The sequence below is a fragment of the Ranitomeya imitator genome, chromosome 3 (genome assembly GCF_032444005.1).
Source record: "Ranitomeya imitator isolate aRanImi1 chromosome 3, aRanImi1.pri, whole genome shotgun sequence".
In the NCBI taxonomy this organism is placed as follows: domain Eukaryota; kingdom Metazoa; phylum Chordata; class Amphibia; order Anura; family Dendrobatidae; genus Ranitomeya; species Ranitomeya imitator.
The window spans coordinates 119,828,188-119,850,051 of NC_091284.1; positions in this window are offsets into that span (position 1 = coordinate 119,828,188).

Here is a 21,864-nt window from a genome sequence, read left to right on the forward strand (position 1 = left end):
CCTTCTGTCCTTCTGGGAGCTTCTTTATGCTTCTCCCTCTCACTTCTCTGTTCTGTTTGTCAGGAACTGCACACCCACACATCTGCTCACCTCAACTTCTCTCACAAGCTCTCTCTAGCTCCCTCTGACTGGGAGCTCCTTCTCAGCACACCTCACTGCATCTCCTTCCTCTAACAATCTGACTCACTCTTGCTTCCTAAGCTCCTCCCCTACTCTCAAAGCCAATTTAGAAGACCATAAAGAGATATGAGAGGTAGACTTCCAATATTGAACAGTATACCCAAAGAAAAGGGAAGCGCACAACCCAAGATAAAATACTAAAATTTTTATTAATGAAATTCACATAAAATTAGAAACCATTGTATTCATAATATAGGGGAAAGAACCCTGAGCAGAGTGACCTCCAAGCAACCAATACAGATCAAGTGACACCGGTAACTACACACGCTATAACATATAAAATGCTATTAAGCATACCCAGTTGCTATAGATAGATTTATAATATCAACCCAATGGAGAAAATTATTTTCAGCAAAAAAGAAAGGGCAACATATACAGCGATAAATACAATATATGCGTGTTGGTGGCACCCTGTGCACAATGTATATACATATACGATGAATGGTACAAATGACCACTGCTTAAAATGTTATATTGCACAAAAAATAAAAAAAGGCAAGTGCGCCCAATAGAGAAGTCTCTTTAAAGTGCAAGTGCTTGAAAGTGCATAAGGACCATTGTAGCAATGAGGTCACAGTAAAGAAAGATTTTTTTGTTTAAGGGGGTGCTACCAGTAGCTGTATGGATGAAGGTGCTTTGGGGGGGGGATACCCCGATGCACGTTTCGCTGTCGCTTCTTCCTGGGGGGCCATAAGTTATCTATTATAGTGTGCCCTACTCTACCTACCCCACCCACTCCCTCAACACCCTTTCCTATCCAGCCTGGGATGAGGCCTTCCTCCCTAAGGGTACACCCAGGTGCCCCAACTGAACTGGTGTGTGTTGGATGTGAGTGTTAGAGTCCTGGGTGGTGTTCCCTCCTTACCTGAGAGTGGGATTCCACACCTCTGGGTGAGGTGCAGTTGTGACGCCCCAGGGTCCTGGTTGTCACAGTGACATTGCTTTCCTCATGAGGAGAGTAATGTCACGCTTGGAAGCAAGGGAAGATCTCTTCTATTAGGTAACCACAATGCACACAACATGTTCACACTCCATGCCAGAAGGGGGAGCTCTGAACCTGGTTTTCAGGGAAACTCCCCAATTTATAGATTCTGGTTTTGGAGGGAAAGGCAGATTGAGAGAGGACAGCAAAGTGGAAAGATGTGCTAAGAAGGAACTCCCTCTCAGAGGGGGTTAGAGCGAGATTGCCAGAAGGGAGCTTGTCACGGAACTTCAGCTAGGCGGAGCTGGTACGAGAGGAGAATAGCTGAGCAGACGTGGGAGTCTGCAGCTCCTGGCAGAAAGAGAGATAAAGAACTGAGGGACCCTGCAGCCACGAGAAAGAGGTGCAGCTCCTGGACAGAGACATAGAAAGACAAACAGATTTGTAGTGAGCATGCAGGAGAGCTAAGCACAGGCGAGTGACACCAGGGGAGGCCAGCTGCAATTGAGCTATCTCCCTGTGAAGCGCAGATACCGGTAGCCGGAAAACCGAGGTTGTGAGGGACTCTAAGACTTACAGCAGAAACCGGCAGGACAGCTGGATTATTACAAGTAACCTGTCCACCCTAATACCCAGGAAGCACAGTGGCACATAGACCCCGGGTCATGATAGAGAACCTATAAAAAGGCTTGAGCCACCTGTCATACAGGTCCCACCTTTATGGAGGACAGAAAGGAACTGTGAGGACATTATCAGAAGCCATAGGCAGTAAGGGACTACAATACCACCACCTTAAGAGGAAGGCTTTCATCTCCACCTGGACCTCTGAACTTGCTTCCAAGCCGGCCGGACCTGCCTGTACCTGTAATCTGGTGCCCTGGACTGCGGTTGCCTGAAGCTACAGTAAACCAGGTAAAGAGACTGCACTCCTGTGTCCTCGTTCTTTACTGAACTATTCACCATCTCCATCTACACATGGGAGCCCTGGGGACCTACTTCGTCTGTGGGAAGTTATACCATCTAGCTGCCATACCATCACCCCAGAGGACCCCTTTAAGCAGCGTCAGTCCCTACTGACCGAATACCACAGGTGGCGTCACGAACAAACTTTATTAAACCTTTAAAAGACATTCCATTTAATTGGGCGCCCAGGGCCACAGACCGGGTCACAGCCACCATGACATCCCCTTTAAGCACCGGACCCGGTACCGAGTACCCCACAGCCCTGGCGGGCGACTCACAGTATCTCTGTAGCGTCTGGACCCCAGGGGCGCCACACGTAGGTATATCGTTTTTTTTTTTTAATAAAGTTCCAGATACTCCTTTAAGCACTTTTTCAGGTGAGCTCATACCTTGTGGATCTGAAAGAAGGTTTTGCTGTTCTCACAAAGGTATTCTCAACTGCAGTGGAATAAACTTCAGTATTTGGTAAGTATTTTACCTCCGTATTTGTAAGCCAATATCAGGAGTGGAACAATCAGTGGAAAAGTATAATAGAAAAACATCACCACTCCTGCATTTCTCACCCACTCTTGGTTTTTGCTTACAAATACTGTGCACATGGCCTTTACATAGCTTTATATAGAGCATGTCATGGTTTTGGATTTGACATGAGGCAAAATTCACATCACACACAAAAAAATTTGTGTGCCTGTGTATGAAGTTAAAGGCATTAAAAAAAATACTTACAGGAACTCGGACCATTTTTTGACCACGGACCCTTTAATTATTGAGATGTGCAAGCGATATTATGTCCGACGCTGACTCTTTTTACATAGTTTACTTTACACGCTCTGATTTCCTGTTCTTCTCAGCAGTTAGCACTTAAACCAGCTCCCATTGGCGTCAGATGGACTGTGGTGATCAAATTTGCTCCCACCTCCAAGGGTCAGTATATCTTAGGCTGTGTTCCCTATCTGCTGTATACCTCAGGCTGTGTCTCATATGCACTGTATACCTCAGTCTGTGTATACCCAGGGCCGTATTTAGAGTTTCTGCTGCCCTTGGCACTTTTAGTGCTGCCTCCCCCATTGTTGAGTATGACACTATCGGCATAGACTTTGGCAAGAATCGCTGATGTGAAAGTCGCCTTTTGCAGCAGATCTGGCAGTTTTTCTGCATCTGCCATGTAACGGATCACTTACGGCCACACTGCGTTCGGCCTCATACATTCCCCATGGGATTTGTGGCACTTGCCGTGATCTGGCAAATGTGGTACCATAACTCCCAACTTTTGAAGAAGGGAAAGAGGTATAAAGTTTGTGGTGCACGTAGTGCGCCGCGGCAAATTTTAGGCCATGCCTCTGACCACACCCATTTCACAACTAGTCACACCCATATCCACGTCCCAACCACACCCATTTAGTACTGCTGATCACACTGTTTCATATACAATAATTATAAACAAAAATAAATATGGCCACACAGTGCTCCATACTGTATAATGGCCACACATGATGCTCCATACTGTATAATGACCCCACATGATGTTCAATACTGTATAATGGCCCTACATGATGCTCAATACTGTATAATGGCCACACATGATGCTCAATACTGTATAATGGCCACACATGATGCTACATACTGTATAATGGCCACACATGATGCTCCATACTGTATAATGGCCACACATGAAGCTCAATACTGTATAATAGCCACACATGATGCTCTATAATGTATAATGGCCACACATGATGCTCAATACTGTATAATGGCCCCACATGATGCTCCATCTACTATATAATTGTCTAAGGGTCACTTCCGTCTGTCTCGGAAATCCCGCATCGCTGATTGGTCGCGGCCCGAGGCCGCGACCAATCAGCGACGGGCACAGTCCAGCCACGAATTGGCCCCTCCCTCATCCACTGCAGTCAGTGCCCCCTCCCTACTCCCCCCCCCCAGTCAGCGCCCACATAGCGTTAACCGAACTGCCTTACACTGCAGCATAACGCGGTGTAAGGCAGTCCGTTAACCCTATGTGTGACCAACGTTTTATTATTGATGCTGCCTATGTAGCATCAATAGTAAAAACATATAATGTTAAAAATAATTTAAAAAAATAAAAAAAACATTATATACTCACCCTCTGACGGCCCCCAGATCCAGTCCAGGCATTTCCCACTCCTCGCGCGCCGCTACGGTCCTCAGAATGCAATGCAGCAATGACCGGAGATGACGTAGCGGTCTTGCGAGACCGTTACATAATCACGTGTTATTGCCGCTTGGGACCAGAGCGGCGCGCGAGGAGCGGGAAAGGCCTGGGCTGGATCCGGGGACCGTCGGAGGGTGAGTATATAACTATTTTTTATTTTAATTTTTTTTTTTTTAACAGGGATATGGTGCTATATACAGCGTGGGCTGTGTTATATACTATGTGGGCAGTGTTATATACTGCGTGGGCTGTGTTATATACTACATCGGCTGTGCAATATAATACGTGCCTGTGCTATATACTACGTGGGCTGTGTAATATACTACGTGGCTGTGTAATATACTGCGTGGGCTGTGTAATATACTGCGTGGGCTGTGTAATATACTGCGTGGGCTGTGTAATATTCTGCGTGGGCTGTGTAATATACTGCGTGGGCTGTGTAATATACTGCGTGGGCTGTGTAATATACTGCGTGGGCTGTGTAATATACTGCTTGGGCTGTGTAATATACTGCGTGGGCTGTGTAATATACTGCATGGGCTGTGCAATATACTGCATGGGCTGTGCTATATACTGCGTCGGCTGTGCAATATACTATGTGGCTGTGCAATATACTACATGGGCTGTGCTATAGATGACGGGGACTGTGCAATATACTACGTGGCTGTGCAATATACTGCGTGGCTGTGCAATATACTACTTGGCTGTGCAATATACTACGTGGGACTACGTGGGCTGTGTTATATACTGCATGAGCTGTTTTATATACTACGTCGGCTGTGCAATATACTACGTGGGCTGTGTAATATATTACGTGGCTGTAATATACTGCGTAGGCTGTACTATATACTGCGTGGGCTGTGCAATATACTACGTGGGCTGAGCAATATACTACGTGGGCTGTGCTACATACTACATGGGCTATGTTATACACTAAGTGGGCTGTGTTATATACTGCGTGGGCTGTGTTATATACTACGTGGCTGTATTATATACTACGTGAGCTGTTATATACTACGTGGCTGTGTTATATGATATGTGGGCTGCGATATACTACGTGGCTGTGCTATATACTACGTGGCCGTGCTATATACTACGTGGCCGGCCGCGAACAATCAGCGACAGGCGCGAATTGGCGCAGGATTTGAACCACGCTTCGCTAATTGGTCGCGCCCTGCCAGCTGAATTCTGTGTATTCATTGTATTATTCTAAAATCTTCATAAATAAACTACACTTATATTCTAGAATACCCGATGCGTTAGAATCGGGCCACCATCTAGTACTGTATAATGACCCCACATGATGCTCCATACTGTATAATGACCCCACATGATGCTCAATACTGTATAATGCCCCCCTCCCATCTTGTATGCATGGTTCATCTCCCTTCCATCCCATATGCATGGCTCATATTCCCCACTCCTCCTGTATGCATGGCTCATATTCCCCCCTCCTGTATGATGGCTCATATCCCCCCTCCTGTATGATGGCTCAGATCCCCCCTCCTGTATACATGGCTCATAATTCCCCCCTCCTCCTGTATGCAGAGGTATTCACCAGGGTGTGAAGGACGGGGGAAGTAAATAAGGCAGGTAAGGATGAGGAATTTCCAAGTGTACAAACCAAACAACTTTCGCACAATAAATTCTTCCAGCTCTCCAAACACCAGCTCATCACTACTCCAGGTCTATCAAGCAACTGCTATCTCAGACAAGGATCTGACCAGAAGGCCTAGCTTTTATAGGAGAGAAGAGTGGCTAACCAAGCACAGCTGAAAGCAGGGATTTCCACATGGCCTATTAAGCCCTGTCCTGCTGAAAGAAAACAAACACCTTTAATACACTGGAGAAGCGCTTCTTCTCAGCGGCAAAGCAGGAGTCATCAGACGTCGCGGTCTTCTGGTACTGCTCTGTCGCGGTAACTCCGTGACATATACTATATCTACCACATTTCCCTGATCCACCCAGTCAGTGATTCCATAATAGAAGGAAATTAAATTAGTCTGACATGACTTGTTTGCTACAAAGCCATGCTGTCTCTGGTTAATTACTGTATTCTTATCCAAGTACTTACAGTCATGACCGAAAGTATTGACACCCCTGCAATTCTGTCAGATAATACTCGTTTTCTTCCTGAAAATGACTGCAAACACAAATTATTTGGTATTATTATCCTCATTTAATTTGTCTTAAATGAAAAAACACAAAAGAGAGTGAAGCAAAAAGCAAAACATTGATCATTTCACACAAAACTCCAAAAATGGGCCAGAAAAAAGTATTGGCACCCTCAGCCTAATAATTGGTTGCACAACCTTTAGCCAAAATAACTGCGACCAACCGCTTCCGGTAACCATCAATGAGTTTCTTACAATGCTCTGCTGGAATTTTAGACCATTCTTCTTTGGCAAACTGCTCCAGGTCCCTGATATTTGAAGGGTGCCTTCTCCAAACTGCTATTTTTAGATCTCTCCACAGGTGTTCTATGGGATTCAGGTCTGGACTCATTGCTGGCCACCTTAGAAGTCTCCAGTGCTTTCTCTCAAACCATTTTCTAGTGCTTTTTGAAGTTTGATTTGGGTCATTGTCCTGCTGGAAGACCCATGACCTCTGAGGGAGACCCAGCTTTCTCACAATGGGCCCTACATTATGCTGCAAAATTTGTTGGTAGTCTTCAGACTTCATAATGCCATGCACACGGTCAAGCAGTCCAGTGCCAGAGGCAGCAAAGCAACCCCAAAACATCAGGGAACCTCCGCCATGTTTGACTGTAGGGACTGTGTTCTTTTCTTTGAATGCCTCTTTTTTTCTCCTGTAAACTCTATGTTGATGCCTTTGCCCAAAAAGCTCTACTTTTGTCTCATCTGACCAGAGAACATTCTTCCAAAATGTTTTAGGCTTTTTCAGGTATGTTTTGTCAAACTCCAGCTTGGCTTTTTATGTCTCGGGGTGAGAAGTGGGGTCTTCCTGGGTCTCCTACCATACAGTCCTTTTTCATTCAGACGCCGATGGATAGTACGGGTTGACACTGTTGTACCCTCGGACTGCAGGGCAGCTTGAACTTGTTTGGATGTTAGTCGAGGTTCTTTATCCAACATCCCCACAATCTTGCGTTGAAATCTCTTGTCAATTTTTCTTTTCCGTCCACATCTAGGGAGGTTAGACACTGCGCACGGTAGACTCAGGAACATTCAGGTCCTTGGAGATGGACTTGTAGCCTTGAGATTGCTCATGCTTCCTCACAATTTGGTTTCTCAAGTTCTCAGACAGTTCTTTGGTCTTCTTTCTTTTCTCCATGCTCAATGTGGTACACACAAGGACACAGGACAGAGGTTGAGTCAACTTTAATCCATGTCAACTGGCTGCAAGTGTGATTTAGTTATTCCCAACACCTATTGGGTGCCACAGGTAAGTTACAGGTGCTGTTAATTACACAAATTAGAGAAGCATCACATGATTTTTCGAACGGTGCCAATACTTTTGTCCACCCCCTTTTTATGTTTGGTGTGGAATTATATCCAATTTGGCTTTAGGACAATTCTTTTCATGTTTTTTCATTCAGGACAAATTAAATGAATATAATAATACCAAATAATTTGTGTTTGCAATCATTTTCAGGAAGAAAATGAGTATTATCTGGCAGAATTGCAGGGGTGTCAATGCTTTTGGCCATGACTGTATATACATGCTGTTTAATAATTTGTTGAAATATATTTCTTGGTATAGAAGTATGGCTCACTAGCCTGTAGTTTCCTGACTGCATCGTCTTTCGTTTTTTGAAGATAGTGTGGCAGGTTGGCTCACTAAGCTGCTCCTCGAGGTAGACACAGGAACACATGTGGTTAAAATCTCTCGGTGGTTTATTGCATCATAAATAGTGATGAGCGAATATACTCGGTACTCGAGATTTCCCGAGCATGCTCGGGTGTCCTCCGAGTATTTGTAAGTGCTCGGAGATTTAGTTTTCAGCGCCGCAGCTGAATGATTTACATCTGTTAGCCAGCATAAGTACATGTGGGGGTTGCCTGGTTGCTAGGGAATCCCCACATGTACTTATGCTGGCTAACAGATGTAAATCATTCAGCTGCAGCAATAAAAACTAACTTGATTACATGTGGGGATTCCCAAGCAACCAGGCAACCCACACATGCTGGCTAACAGATGTAAATCATTCAGCTGTGGCGCTGAAAACTAAATCTCTAAGTACTTACAAATACTCAAAGGACGCCCGAGCGTGCTCGGGAAATCTCGAGTACCGAGTATATTCGCTCATCACTAATCATAAACCAAACACCCAAAACGGTAACAGAAAAACAGCCTGTCCAGCTCAAATGAAAATAAAAAAGTTCATTTACAGTCCTGCACAGGTTTTCTGGGACAATACATACGGCAGTCCTCGCTGGAGCTAGCAGTCCAGTTGCTTCCTACCTCTACACAACACAGACCGAGGATAGAAAAAAAACTCGCTGGACATTTATTTCCCCAGCCACATCGTTGAGGCGGAGATATGGCGGCGAGTAGGCGTCCTCCCCATCTCTTTACCTACTCACCTAACAGCCCACCCATAACATGGCTGCTTAACTCCTTTAGCACATAGCATGTTGAAAAGAAACGTATGGGTTTCTAGATCATGGAGGAAAGCAATCTCTGTGACACATATCTCCCCTCACATACAGTGCCAGTGACACTGTCACAATAAATACAACAAATGCCTGGGACTTCTGCTGTTCTCCAGGATTTTTAAAAGATTCTGGCTAATGGCTTTGCACATAGACTTCCCTCTGCTCCTAGCTTCCACATGGTATGTTCATCCACCCAGCTCTGCTGCTGTCTGTCTATGAAGCGCACATAGTACATCACCCAGCTTTGCACATAGACTTCCCTCTGCTCCTAGCTTCCACATGGTATGCCTTTCAGCTAACCCCAGCTTACCCTGTGATATTTATGACCTTGTTTACTCAGGCTTGATTGTATGCATCTGGTCCACTCTTAATTCTCTGACCAAGATGAGCAGAGACCACTCCTCTCTGCTTCACACCTGAATGCACTTAGTTTTCCATATATTGCATAGCAAAAGTCTGCAATGACTTTAGTCTGCTGTGTGATCCCTAGAAGTGTGTCCTAAAAGTGTGGATTACATTAGAATTAAAACCTGAATTGAACCTGAAGGTAACTGGCCAGTCACTGTAAACAATGTTTCTACTTGTTTTCTCTTTTACCCTTATAATCCTTCACTTTCTGGTACCTTCCCCAATCCCCACACCAAGTAAGGAACTGTTTATCTCTGCTTCAATCCTCCCCATCCATCTCACCTCCTCCTCAGAACTGTTCCTTAACATACAATCCTCTGTCTCAAAGCACAGGCAGCACTGATATCAGGAGATAAGTTCAGAGATATATGGAGGAGACAAGTTATAGATGGCCTTATAGGTCAGTATTAGTAATTTGAACTGGATACGCTAAAGGAATGGGAGCCAGTGAAGAGATTCGCAGAGAGGAGAAGCGGAGAAGTTGCGAGGAGAGAGATGAATTAGTTGGGCAGAAGAGTTGATTATGGACTGGAGAGGTGCAAGGGTGTTAGCAGTGAGGCCACAGAAAACGATGTTGCAGTAGTCAAGGCGGGAGATGATGAGGGCATGCACAAGCATTTTAGTAGATTGAGGTTTGAGGAAAGGACGGATTCTGGAGATTTTGAGCTGGGGGCGACAGGAGGTGGAAAGAGCTTGGATGTGTGGTTTGAAGGTTAGGGCAGAGTCAAGGGTTACTCCGAGGTAGTGGAATTCCTGTACGGGGGAAAGCATGATGTCTGTTATGGCTGGCAATCAGGCAACACAGCGTGCAGTAATCAGCGCACATACAGAGATCTGGCAATAACCAAAAACAATAGGACGAGCTCTGAGACGTGGAATCTCTGTAGACTGCAGTACCTGATCTATCCTCACACAACTATAAGCAGCAGTGGATTGCGCCTATAACTACCTATGCAACTCGGCACTGCCTGAGGAGCTGACTAGCCTGAAGATAGAAATACAAGCCTGACTTACCTCAGAGAAATACCCCAAAGGAATAGGCAGCCCCCCACATATAATGACTGTTAGCAAGATGAAAAGACAAACGTAGGAATGAAATAGATTCAGCAAAGTGAGGCCCGATATTCTAGACAGAGCGAGGATAGCAAAGAGAACTATGCAGTCTACAAAAAACCCTAAAACGAAAACCACGCAAAGGGGCAAAAAGACCCACCGTGCCGAACTAACAGCACGGCGGTGCACCCCTTTGCTTCTCAGAGCTTCCAGCAAAAGTTAATAGCAAGCTGGACAGAAAAAAACAGAAAACAAACTAGAAGCACTTATCTAGCAGAGCAGCAGGCCCAAGGAAAGATGCAGTAGCTCAGATCCAACACTGGAACATTGACAAGGAGCAAGGAAGACAGACTCAGGTGGAGCTAAATAGCAAGGCAGCCAACGAGCTCACCAAAACACCTGAGGGAGGAAGCCCAGAGACTGCAATACCACTTGTGACCACAGAAGTGAACTCAGCCACAGAATTCACAACAGTACCCCCCCCTTGAGGAGGGGTCACCGAACCCTCACCAGAACCCCCAGGCCGACCAGGATGAGCCACATGAAAGGCACGAACAAGATCTGGGGCATGGACATCAGAGGCAAAAACCCAGGAATTATCTTCCTGAGCATAACCCTTCCATTTGACCAGATACTGGAGTTTCCGTCTAGAGACACGAGAATCCAAAATCTTCTCCACAATATACTCCAATTCCCCCTCCACCAAAACAGGGGCAGGAGGCTCCACAGATGGAACCATAGGTGCCACGTATCTCCTCAACAACGACCTATGGAATACATTATGTATGGAAAAGGAGTCTGGGAGGGTCAGACGAAAAGACACCGGATTGAGAATCTCAGAAATCCTATACGGACCAATAAAACGAGGTTTAAATTTAGGAGAGGAAACCTTCATAGGAATATGACGAGAAGATAACCAAACCAGATCCCCAACACGAAGTCGGGGTCCCACACGGCGTCTGCGATTAGCGAAAAGCTGAGCCTTCTCCTGGGACAAGGTCAAATTGTCCACCACCTGAGTCCAGATCTGCTGCAACCTGTCCACCACAGAATCCACACCAGGACAGTCCGAAGACTCAACCTGTCCTGAAGAGAAACGAGGATGGAACCCAGAATTGCAGAAAAATGGAGAGACCAAGGTAGCCGAGCTGGCCCGATTATTAAGGGCGAACTCAGCCAACGGCAACAATGACACCCAATCATCCTGGTCAGCGGAAACAAAACATCTCAGATATGTTTCCAAGGTCTGATTGGTTCGTTCGGTCTGGCCATTAGTCTGAGGATGGAAGGCCGAGGAGAAAGATAGGTCAATGCCCATCCTACCACAAAAGGCTCGCCAGAACCTCGAGACAAACTGGGAACCTCTGTCAGAAACAATATTCTCAGGAATGCCATGTAAACGAACCACATGCTGGAAGAACAAAGGCACCAAATCAGAGGAGGAAGGCAATTTAACCAAGGGCACCAGATGGACCATTTTAGAAAAGCGATCACAGACCACCCAAATGACCGACATTTTTTGAGAAACGGGAAGGTCAGAAATGAAATCCATCGAAATATGTGTCCAAGGCCTCTTCGGGACCGGCAAGGGCAAAAGCAACCCACTGGCACGTGAACAGCAGGGCTTAGCCCTAGCACAAATTCCACAGGACTGCACAAAAGCACGCACATCCCGTGACAGAGAAGGCCACCAGAAGGATCTAGCAACCAACTCCCTGGTACCAAAGATTCCTGGATGACCGGCCAGCACCGAACAATGAAGTTCAGAGATAACTTTACTAGTCCACCTATCAGGGACGAACAGTTTCTCGGCCGGACAACGATCAGGTTTATTAGCCTGAAATTTCTGCAACACTCTCCGCAAATCAGGGGAGATGGCAGACACAATGACTCCTTCCTTGAGGATACTCGCCGGCTCAGATAACCCCGGAGAGTCGGGCACAAAACTCCTAGACAGAGCATCCGCCTTCACATTTTTAGAGCCCGGAAGGTATGAAATCACAAAATCAAAATGAGCAAAAAATAACGACCAACGGGCCTGTCTAGGATTCAAGCGCTTGGCAGACTCAAGATAAGTAAGGTTCTTATGATCAGTCAAAACCACCACGCGATGCTTAGCACCCTCAAGCCAATGACGCCACTCCTCGAATGCCCACTTCATGGCCAGCAACTCTCGGTTGCCCACATCATAATTACGCTCAGCAGCAGAAAATTTCCTGGAAAAGAAAGCACATGGTTTGAACACTGAGCAACCAGAACCTCTCTGTGACAAAACCGCCCCTGCACCAATCTCAGAAGCATCAACCTCGACCTGGAACGGAAGAGAAACATCAGGTTGACACAACACAGGGGCACAGCAAAAACGACGCTTCAACTCCTGAAAAGCTTCCACGGCAGCAGAAGACCAATTAACCAAATCAGCACCCTTCTTGGTCAAATCGGTCAATGGTCTGGCAATGCTAGAAAAATTACAGATGAAGCGACGATAAAAATTAGCAAAGCCCAGGAATTTCTGCAGACTTTTTAGAGATGTCGGCTGAGTCCAATCCTGGATGGCCTGAACCTTAACCGGATCCATCTCGATAGTAGAAGGGGAAAAGATGAACCCCAAAAATGAAACTTTCTGCACACCGAAGAGACACTTTGATCCCTTCACGAACAAGGAATTAGCACGCAGTACCTGGAAAACCATTCTGACTTGCTTCACATGAGACTCCCAATCATCTGAGAAGATCAAAATGTCATCCAAGTAAACAATCAAGAATTTATCCAGATACTCACGGAAAATGTCATGCATAAAAGACTGAAAAACAGATGGAGCATTGGCAAGTCCGAACGGCATCACCAGATACTCAAAATGACCCTCGGGCGTATTAAATGCCGTTTTCCATTCATCTCCCTGCCTGATTCTCACCAGATTATACGCACCACGAAGATCTATCTTGGTGAACCAACTAGCCCCCTTAATCCGAGCAAACAAGTCAGAAATCAATGGCAAGGGATACTGAAACTTAACAGTGATCTTATTAAGAAGGCGGTAATCAATACACGGTCTTAGCGAACCATCCTTCTTGGCTACAAAAAAGAACCCTGCTCCCAATGGTGACGACGATGGGCGAATATGTCCCTTCTCCAGGGACTCCTTCACATAACTGCGCATAGCGGTGTGTTCAGGTACGGACAAATTAAATAAACGACCCTTAGGGAATTTACTACCAGGAATCAAATCGATAGCACAATCACAATTCCTATGCGGAGGTAGGGCATCAGACTTGGACTCTTCAAATACATCCTGAAAGTCCGACAAGAACTCTGGGATGTCAGAAGGAATGGATGACGAAATAGACAAAAATGGAACATCACCATGTACTCCCTGACAACCCCAGCTGGTTACCGACATAGAGTTCCAATCCAATACTGGATTATGGGTTTGTAGCCATGGCAACCCCAACACGACCACATCATGCAAATTATGCAGTACCAGAAAGCGAATAACTTCCTGATGTGCAGGAGCCATGCACATGGTCAGCTGGGCCCAGTACTGAGGCTTATTCTTGGCCAAAGGTGTAGCATCAATTCCTCTCAACGGAATAGGACACCGCAAAGGCTCCAAGAAAAATCCACAACGTTTAGCATAATCCAAATCCATCAGATTCAGGGCAGCGCCTGAATCCACAAATGCCATGACAGAATACGATGACAAAGAGCACATTAAGGTAATGGACAAAAGGAATTTGGACTGTACAGTACCAATAACGGCAGAGCTATCGAACCGCCTAGTGCGTTTAGGACAATTAGAAATAGCATGAGTAGAATCACCACAATAGAAACACAGTCTGTTCAGACGTCTGTGTTCTTGCCGTTCTACTTTAGTCATAGTCCTGTCGCACTGCATAGGCTCAGATTTACTCTCAGACAATACCGCCAGATGGTGCACAGATTTACGCTCGCGCAAGCGACGACCGATCTGAATGGCCAAGGACATAGACTCATTCAAACCAGCAGGCATAGGAAATCCCACCATTACATCCTTAAGAGCTTCAGAGAGACCCTTTCTGAACAAAGCCGCTAGTGCAGATTCATTCCACAGAGTGAGTACTGACCACTTTCTAAATTTCTGACAATATACTTCTACATCATCCTGACCCTGGCATAAAGCCAGCAGATTTTTCTCAGCCTGATCCACTGAATTAGGCTCATCGTAAAGCAATCCCAGCGCCTGGAAAAATGCATCAACATTACTCAATGCAGAATCTCCGGGTGCAAGAGAAAACGCCCAGTCCTGTGGGTCGCCGCGCAAAAAAGAAATAATAATCAAAACCTGTTGAATAGGATTACCAGAAGAATGAGGTTTCAAGGCCAAAAATAGCTTACAATTATTTCTGAAGCTCAGGAACTTAGTTCTGTCACCAAAAAACAAATCAGGAATCGGAATTCTTGGTTCTAGCATCGATTTCTGATCAATAGTATCTTGAATCTTTTGTACATTTACAACGAGATTATCCATTGAGGAGCACAGAGCCTGAATATCCATGTCCACAGCTGTGTCCTGAAGCATTCTAATGTCTAGGGGAAAAAAAAGACTGAAGACAGAGCTAAGAAAAAAAAATGATGTCAGGATTTCTTTTTTCCCTCTATTGGGAATCATTGGTGTGGCTCCTTGTACTGTTATGGCTGGCAATCAGGCAACACAGCGTGCAGTAATCAGCGCACATACAGAGATCTGGCAATAACCAAAAACAATAGGACGAGCTCTGAGACGTGGAATCTCTGTAGACTGCAGTACCTGATCTATCCTCACACAACTATAAGCAGCAGTGGATTGCGCCTATAACTACCTATGCAACTCGGCACTGCCTGAGGAGCTGACTAGCCTGAAGATAGAAATACAAGCCTGACTTACCTCAGAGAAATACCCCAAAGGAATAGGCAGCCCCCCACATATAATGACTGTTAGCAAGATGAAAAGACAAACGTAGGAATGAAATAGATTCAGCAAAGTGAGGCCCGATATTCTAGACAGAGCGAGGATAGCAAAGAGAACTATGCAGTCTACAAAAAACCCTAAAACGAAAACCACGCAAAGGGGCAAAAAGACCCACCGTGCCGAACTAACAGCACGGCGGTGCACCCCTTTGCTTCTCAGAGCTTCCAGCAAAAGTTAATAGCAAGCTGGACAGAAAAAACAGAAAACAAACTAGAAGCACTTATCTAGCAGAGCAGCAGGCCCAAGGAAAGATGCAGTAGCTCAGATCCAACACTGGAACATTGACAAGGAGCAAGGAAGACAGACTCAGGTGGAGCTAAATAGCAAGGCAGCCAACGAGCTCACCAAAACACCTGAGGGAGGAAGCCCAGAGACTGCAATACCACTTGTGACCACAGAAGTGAACTCAGCCACAGAATTCACAACAGATGTCGTTAATTGCAATAGATAGGTCAGGTAAGGAAGATCTGTGAGATGAAGGAAAGATGATGAGTTGAGATTTGTCCACATTGAGTTTGAGGAAGCGAGAGGAGAAGAAGGAGGATATGGCTGATAGACACTCCAGGATTCTGGACAGCAGAGAGGTGACGTCTGGGCCAGAGAGGTAGATCTGAGTGTCATCAGCATAAAGGTGTTTATGAGTTGTCCCAGGTCAAGTGTATAGATTGAGAAGATTAGGGGTCCTAGAACAGAGAAAGGGTGGGATGAGGAGGTAGTGTGGGAGTGGGAGACGCTGAATGTGCTGTTGGAAAGGTATAAGGAGATCCAGGATGGGGTGAGGTCTTTGATGCCAAAGGAGAAGAGAATCTGTAGTAGGAGGCAGTGGTCAACTGTGTCGAAAGCAGAGGACAGGTCTAGGAGGAGGAGTACAGAGTATTGTCCGTTATCTTTGGCTGTAAGCAGGTCATTAGTGATTTTGGTCAGGGCTTTCTCAGTTGAGTGATGGGGGCAGAAACCAGATTGGAAGTTGTCAAAGAGCAAGTTAGATGAGAGGTGGAAGGAAAGTTCAGTGTGGACATGCTTCTCCAGGAGTTTGGAAGCGAATGGGAGCAGCGATATTGGGCGATAGCTGGACATAGTGGTTGGGTTGAGGGTTGGCTTTTTAAGTATAGGCGTGATTGTGGCATGTTTGAAAGCAGAAGGGAAGGTAACAGAAGTTAGTGGTAGGTTCAAGAAGTGGGTTAGGGATGGGATAAGAGTGGTGGTGAGGTTGGGGAGGAGGTGGGATGGGATGGGGTTGAGCGCACAGGTGGTGAGGTGCGATTTGGAGAGGAGACAATTAAGCTCCCCTTCAGTGATGTTGGATAGGGAGGTTATGTGGTTTCGGCATTGGTCTGGTATACAAAGGAGTTGTGGTGGTTGAACAATGAAGACTTGCCTTGTTTGGTAGATCTTATTTTTAAAGTGTGTGGCAAAGCCCTCAGCAGTGATGAAAAATGCAAATTGTCTCTTCAAAGAGAAAGAGGACTAGAACTGTACTGTAACCTATGCTGTGCAAAGTGTGAGATCTGGTTTGGCTAGGTGAGAGACATCTGGCCGGGATCCAAGGGGTAACGTTTCTCACTGGTGAGGGGCACCACCCCAAAACATAGTGTCTGCAAATTGAGATTCTGGTTTGAATTTTATCCTACGTCATGTGACAAGGCTCGTTAAAGGGTCGACATTGACTTCTAGGTTTGCTACTTCCTATAGGTGGCACTTGAGTTCTAGTTCTCTTCTTCTCTGAAGAGACAATTTTCACAATACATCTGGACTAGGAGATTTAAATTCATTTAAATTAGCTAAGTGTTCCCTCCCTCACCATTTTTCTGTTTATAGATATTGTGGATTCTTTTATATTGGATGGTCAATAGCTGCTAACGCGCAGACACGGCCGGCGCCATTTTGAGACAATTTTTTTTAATGAATTTATAGCATGAAATAAAAGAATTAACTGCACATTACACATATAGCGCAGGTGCCTCCGCTGCCTGCCTGTTGCAGGTGTTTTTTTCCCTCAATATATGTAATATTCATTATGTAAAATAGGGAGCAGGTCACTGAGGGATCCAGATGAATACCTAAGCAGAGCACCACATGAAGACCCTCCACAGGCCGCCCCGGAGCACGAGCATATCATTAACTCAAAACTGAAAATAAAGATTAAACATCAACTACAAGAGAGGTATCATTTTAATCAGTATAACGGCACCAACCTGACAGAGTCTGTAGGTTACTCAGCACAATCCTGCTGACAGGTTCCCTTTAAAGAAAAAGTAGAGAATTCTTGCATTTTCACTGCTAAGTCCTATAATTAGATGACACTTATTGTTCTGTAGAGATCATTTCTCAGCAGTAAAGTTGAGCAAAAAGATTTTTGTCCCTGCAATGTCATGACATTGCAGAGGCCTAGTAGTGATACCCAGAATGCTGGCATACGAATGCCAGCCAAGGAGGCTTTCACTGCCACAAAGTACTGATACAAATGACGGACCAGGGCATTGCAAATATTTTTCCTCAATATATTCTACTCATTACTCATGTCATTATCATTACAGGCAAGAATAAAATGGAATACAACAGCTATGTATAAGATATAGACGACACAGTTTCACATAATTCACAATAACTGATAGTACAGCTCAACTTCTTCCCCTTTATGCACAGTGACTGCTGTACAAATCACAGAGCTCACCTACCACACTTCCCCTTTAAATAAATGAACATTCGCAGTCTATTGTTTCCTGTGGTTAATGTAACTGCTGCATATTTCTGAATTCTGTAAACAGCAGCTCAGGTAAAGTAATCGCTCCAATACAATTTTGCAGAAAACAGAGTTAGAAAATCTAAAATGGACCACAAAATTTGTTGTGCAATTTCTCCTGAGTACGCCGATATCGCATATGTTTGGGTGCATGGCAGGGCTAAGAAGGGAGGGAGCACCGCTTGACATTTTGAACTCAAAACTGGCTGGATTCAATGGTGGCGCCATGTCGCGTTTGGAGACCCCCTGATGTACCTAAACAGTGGAAACCCCCAATTCTAACTCCAACCCTAACCCTAACACAACCCTAATCCCAACCCCAACCATAACATTAACCACAAACATAACCCTAACTCGCCCCTAACCCTAATTCCAACCATAACCCTAGCCCTAACCCAACACTAACCCTAGCCCAACCCTAACTCTAATACCAACCCTAACCATAACCCTAACCACCAACCTAACCCTAACACACCCCTAATCCCAACCCTAACCGTAATCCCAACCACAACCTTAACCCTATCCCTAGCCCTAACCCTAACTTTAACCCAACTCACTTTAGCCCAACTCTAACCCTGAAGGAAAAATGGAAATAAATACATTTTTTTATTTTATTTTCAGCTAACTAAGGGGATGATAAAGGGGGTTTAATTTACTATTTTTGCATTTTGATAACTGTGATAGAGTCTATCACAGTGATCAAAATGAACCAATAGGAAAAATTTTCTTCCCTGAAGAAGACGCCGGCCAGAGGACTTCACGGGGGATTGCAGGGACACCGGAGGTAACAGGAGGAGATCAGGGGATCCCATTTCTCTCTCCTCTGATGTGCGATCACATCAGAGAAAAGAGAAATTAAATGGGAAATCTGACTTTTTTGGGGTCACTGTTATTACCTTAATAACGGTGTTCGCAACACTGGGGTCAGTAAAAACTGACCCAAATCATGTTCTCTGTGGTCTCAGCTTCCACCAGTACCTGAGACCCTGGAGAAATTCTGACTCTGGGGGGCGCTATACACTTATATCTCAATGTCGTTAAAAAGCAGTGCTGAGGCATAAGCACCCTTAACTGCCGCCATTAAAAGGCGTATCAACGGTCGTTAAGGGGTGGTTAGGGTCACATGAGTGTAATAAAAATTGGTGTGATTTTCATCCGGAAATTATTTTTTTTCTCACTAGTCATCCGTGTGCAATCTGTTTGTTTTATTCAGGAGCAATTAATCATTTACAGTTTCCTATGCTACAGAATTGTTACGTATCCATAAAAGTCGGATGCTTTACTGTGATCCGTATGTCATCCCATTTTTTTCTCTCACCCATCCAATTTCGAAGTGGAAACATAGCATGCTGCAAATTTTTTTTACAGATATTGTTTGTCAGTGAAAAAAATCGGCCATCAGCACTGCTCTGTAGAGTAACATTGGTCCGAGAGCTATCTGATGAAAAATTGTATAGCACTCGGCTGATTTATATGATGGTGTGGGAGTCCCCTAACAGAGGAAAATGGGAATAACTATCAAAATAACTTCTAGAATTCATCCTGTTCTAGCCTCTCGTAATATGATCAGCTGTAGCTGTGATATTGGGTCACATGCTGACCACAGATGAACTCTCTGAAGGTTCTTTTCTGTAGTTAAGAACACAGTGAACCTTAGAATTATTTTCCTTTTAGCAACACATAGAGAGAAACTTGTAATCATGAACAAAAGGGGTCCTTTAATACTAAAGAACAGGAAAAGGAATAAATTATAGATATTGTCAGAATGTTCTCATATATTTAAACATTCCACAAATTTCAAGTTTTTATATGAATTTTGTTTTATGGCTTTTTAGGGAAGTCAGAAAAGCTTTTTGTCAATTTCATAGTTTAGCTGGACAGGGATGTGACTATTTTATGCATCATACAACCCATAATGAGTTGGTTCTTAACTGCCATGTCGGTGTTGACAATCTGCAGGAATTTGAAAGGAACCTTTGTTGTCTAAGCTGACTATCCACTTTAGTAGAAGTTGGCCAACCAATAGGATTGACTGCTGATCTAATGATTATACATTTTAAAAAACTGAAAGTCACATCCAAACATAGAATAAGTGTGAACAGGTGCTGAACCTAGAGTCACCAACTCGTATACAGTCAAATAAATAAGGCAGCACACTGTAGCGCCAAAACCTGCAAACATGAAACATGAAAATTGAATTGCATTACTGTACTAGAAATATGAAAAATTGAGAACGTTTAGCGCATAAATTGGCCAATTTATGTGTACCTTGTAGCCACTATAAGGCATTTCTCGTATACAAGGGACTAGCAATGCCTTTCCTCTCTGAGAATACAGTCTTCATCTGAATGGGAACCTAATGTGAGTCCTCTCTTTGACTAAAATCTCTCTCTCTCTCTCTGTGGAGGGGTAGTGGCCCTGCTGTGATTAAAAACACCTATGGCTAAAAGGAGGAGTGCTCAGTCAGAAGGCTAATGAATACAAATTTCAGTGACGGTCAGTATGTCCTCCAAACCTGTACTCCTGTGGGAGTCTGGCAGCTGCCTATTCCTATCTGCCTTTGGGAAATAAAACATCCACGGTCAGCTGAGTTAAGTGTATATCAATGTAGTGAAGTTGGGAGAAATATCTACATATCTCAAATAGCCAGCTTTATAATCAGAAAACAAATCTGTCTTGCTCTTTAAAACACTGTAATTTCTTTCGCTCGGGATGCATGATCAAACGAAACAGCTAGTGATGATTGAGCGCTAAGATGTGCTTGGTATTCGAATCGTGCAGGTAGAATGTTCGGATGAGCTTCACTGAATCCCTGTATTGTTGTAAAATGTTTATTGTGATTTTATACTTAATAAAAAACTATTTGAGTTAAAAAAAAAAAACCCAAAAAATAAAACAAGCATAATGGAAGTAATTTTTAAGGAAGACCCTAACAGTAGGGATGGGGGAGGGGCCTGAAATCGCTGAAATAGAATGGGAACAGCATGGAGAAGATACCTGGACACATCTCTGACTCCCAGGTCGCTGCTGAGAACAATGTTGTCAGAGTATTAATCCCCCCCTATTTTTGATAACCAACAAAATTAACCCCTTCGTGACATGCGCCGTACTAGTACTGCGCTGCCGGCACTGCATTAGTGCCAGCAGCAGTACTAGTACGGCGCACCGATCACCGCGGTCTCGCGCTGAGCGCCGCAGTGATCGGGTGCGGGTGTCAGCTGTACATGACAGCTGACACCCCACAGCAATGCCCACGATCGGCGCTATCGCCGATCGCGGGCATTTAACCCCTCTGATGCCGCTGTCAGTAGTGACAGCGGCATAGAGGGGGATCGCGCAGGGACGGGGGCTCCCTGCGCTCTCCCACCGGAGCAACGCAATGAGATCGCGTTGCTCCGGTGACCCGGAAGGAGTCCCCGGATCCAAGATGGCCGCCGGACTCCTTCCGGGTCATGAAGTGACCTGGCTAGCCGGCGCCTGCTGAGAGCAGGCGCTGGAAAGCCAGCTAAGCTGCCTGTCAGATCGTTGATCTGACAGTGTGCTATGCACAGTGTCAGATCAACGATCTGATCTAATACAGAGATGTCCCACCCTGGGACAATGTTAGAAAGTAAAAAAAAAAAAAAAATAGAATGTGTAAAAAAAAATAAAAAAAAATCCCCAAATAAAAAAAAAAAAAAAAATTTCCCAATAAATCCATTTATTTATGTAAAAAAAAAAAAAAACAATAAATGTACACATATTTGGTATCGCCGCGTCCGTAACGACCCGCTCTATAAAACTATCCCACTAGTTAAC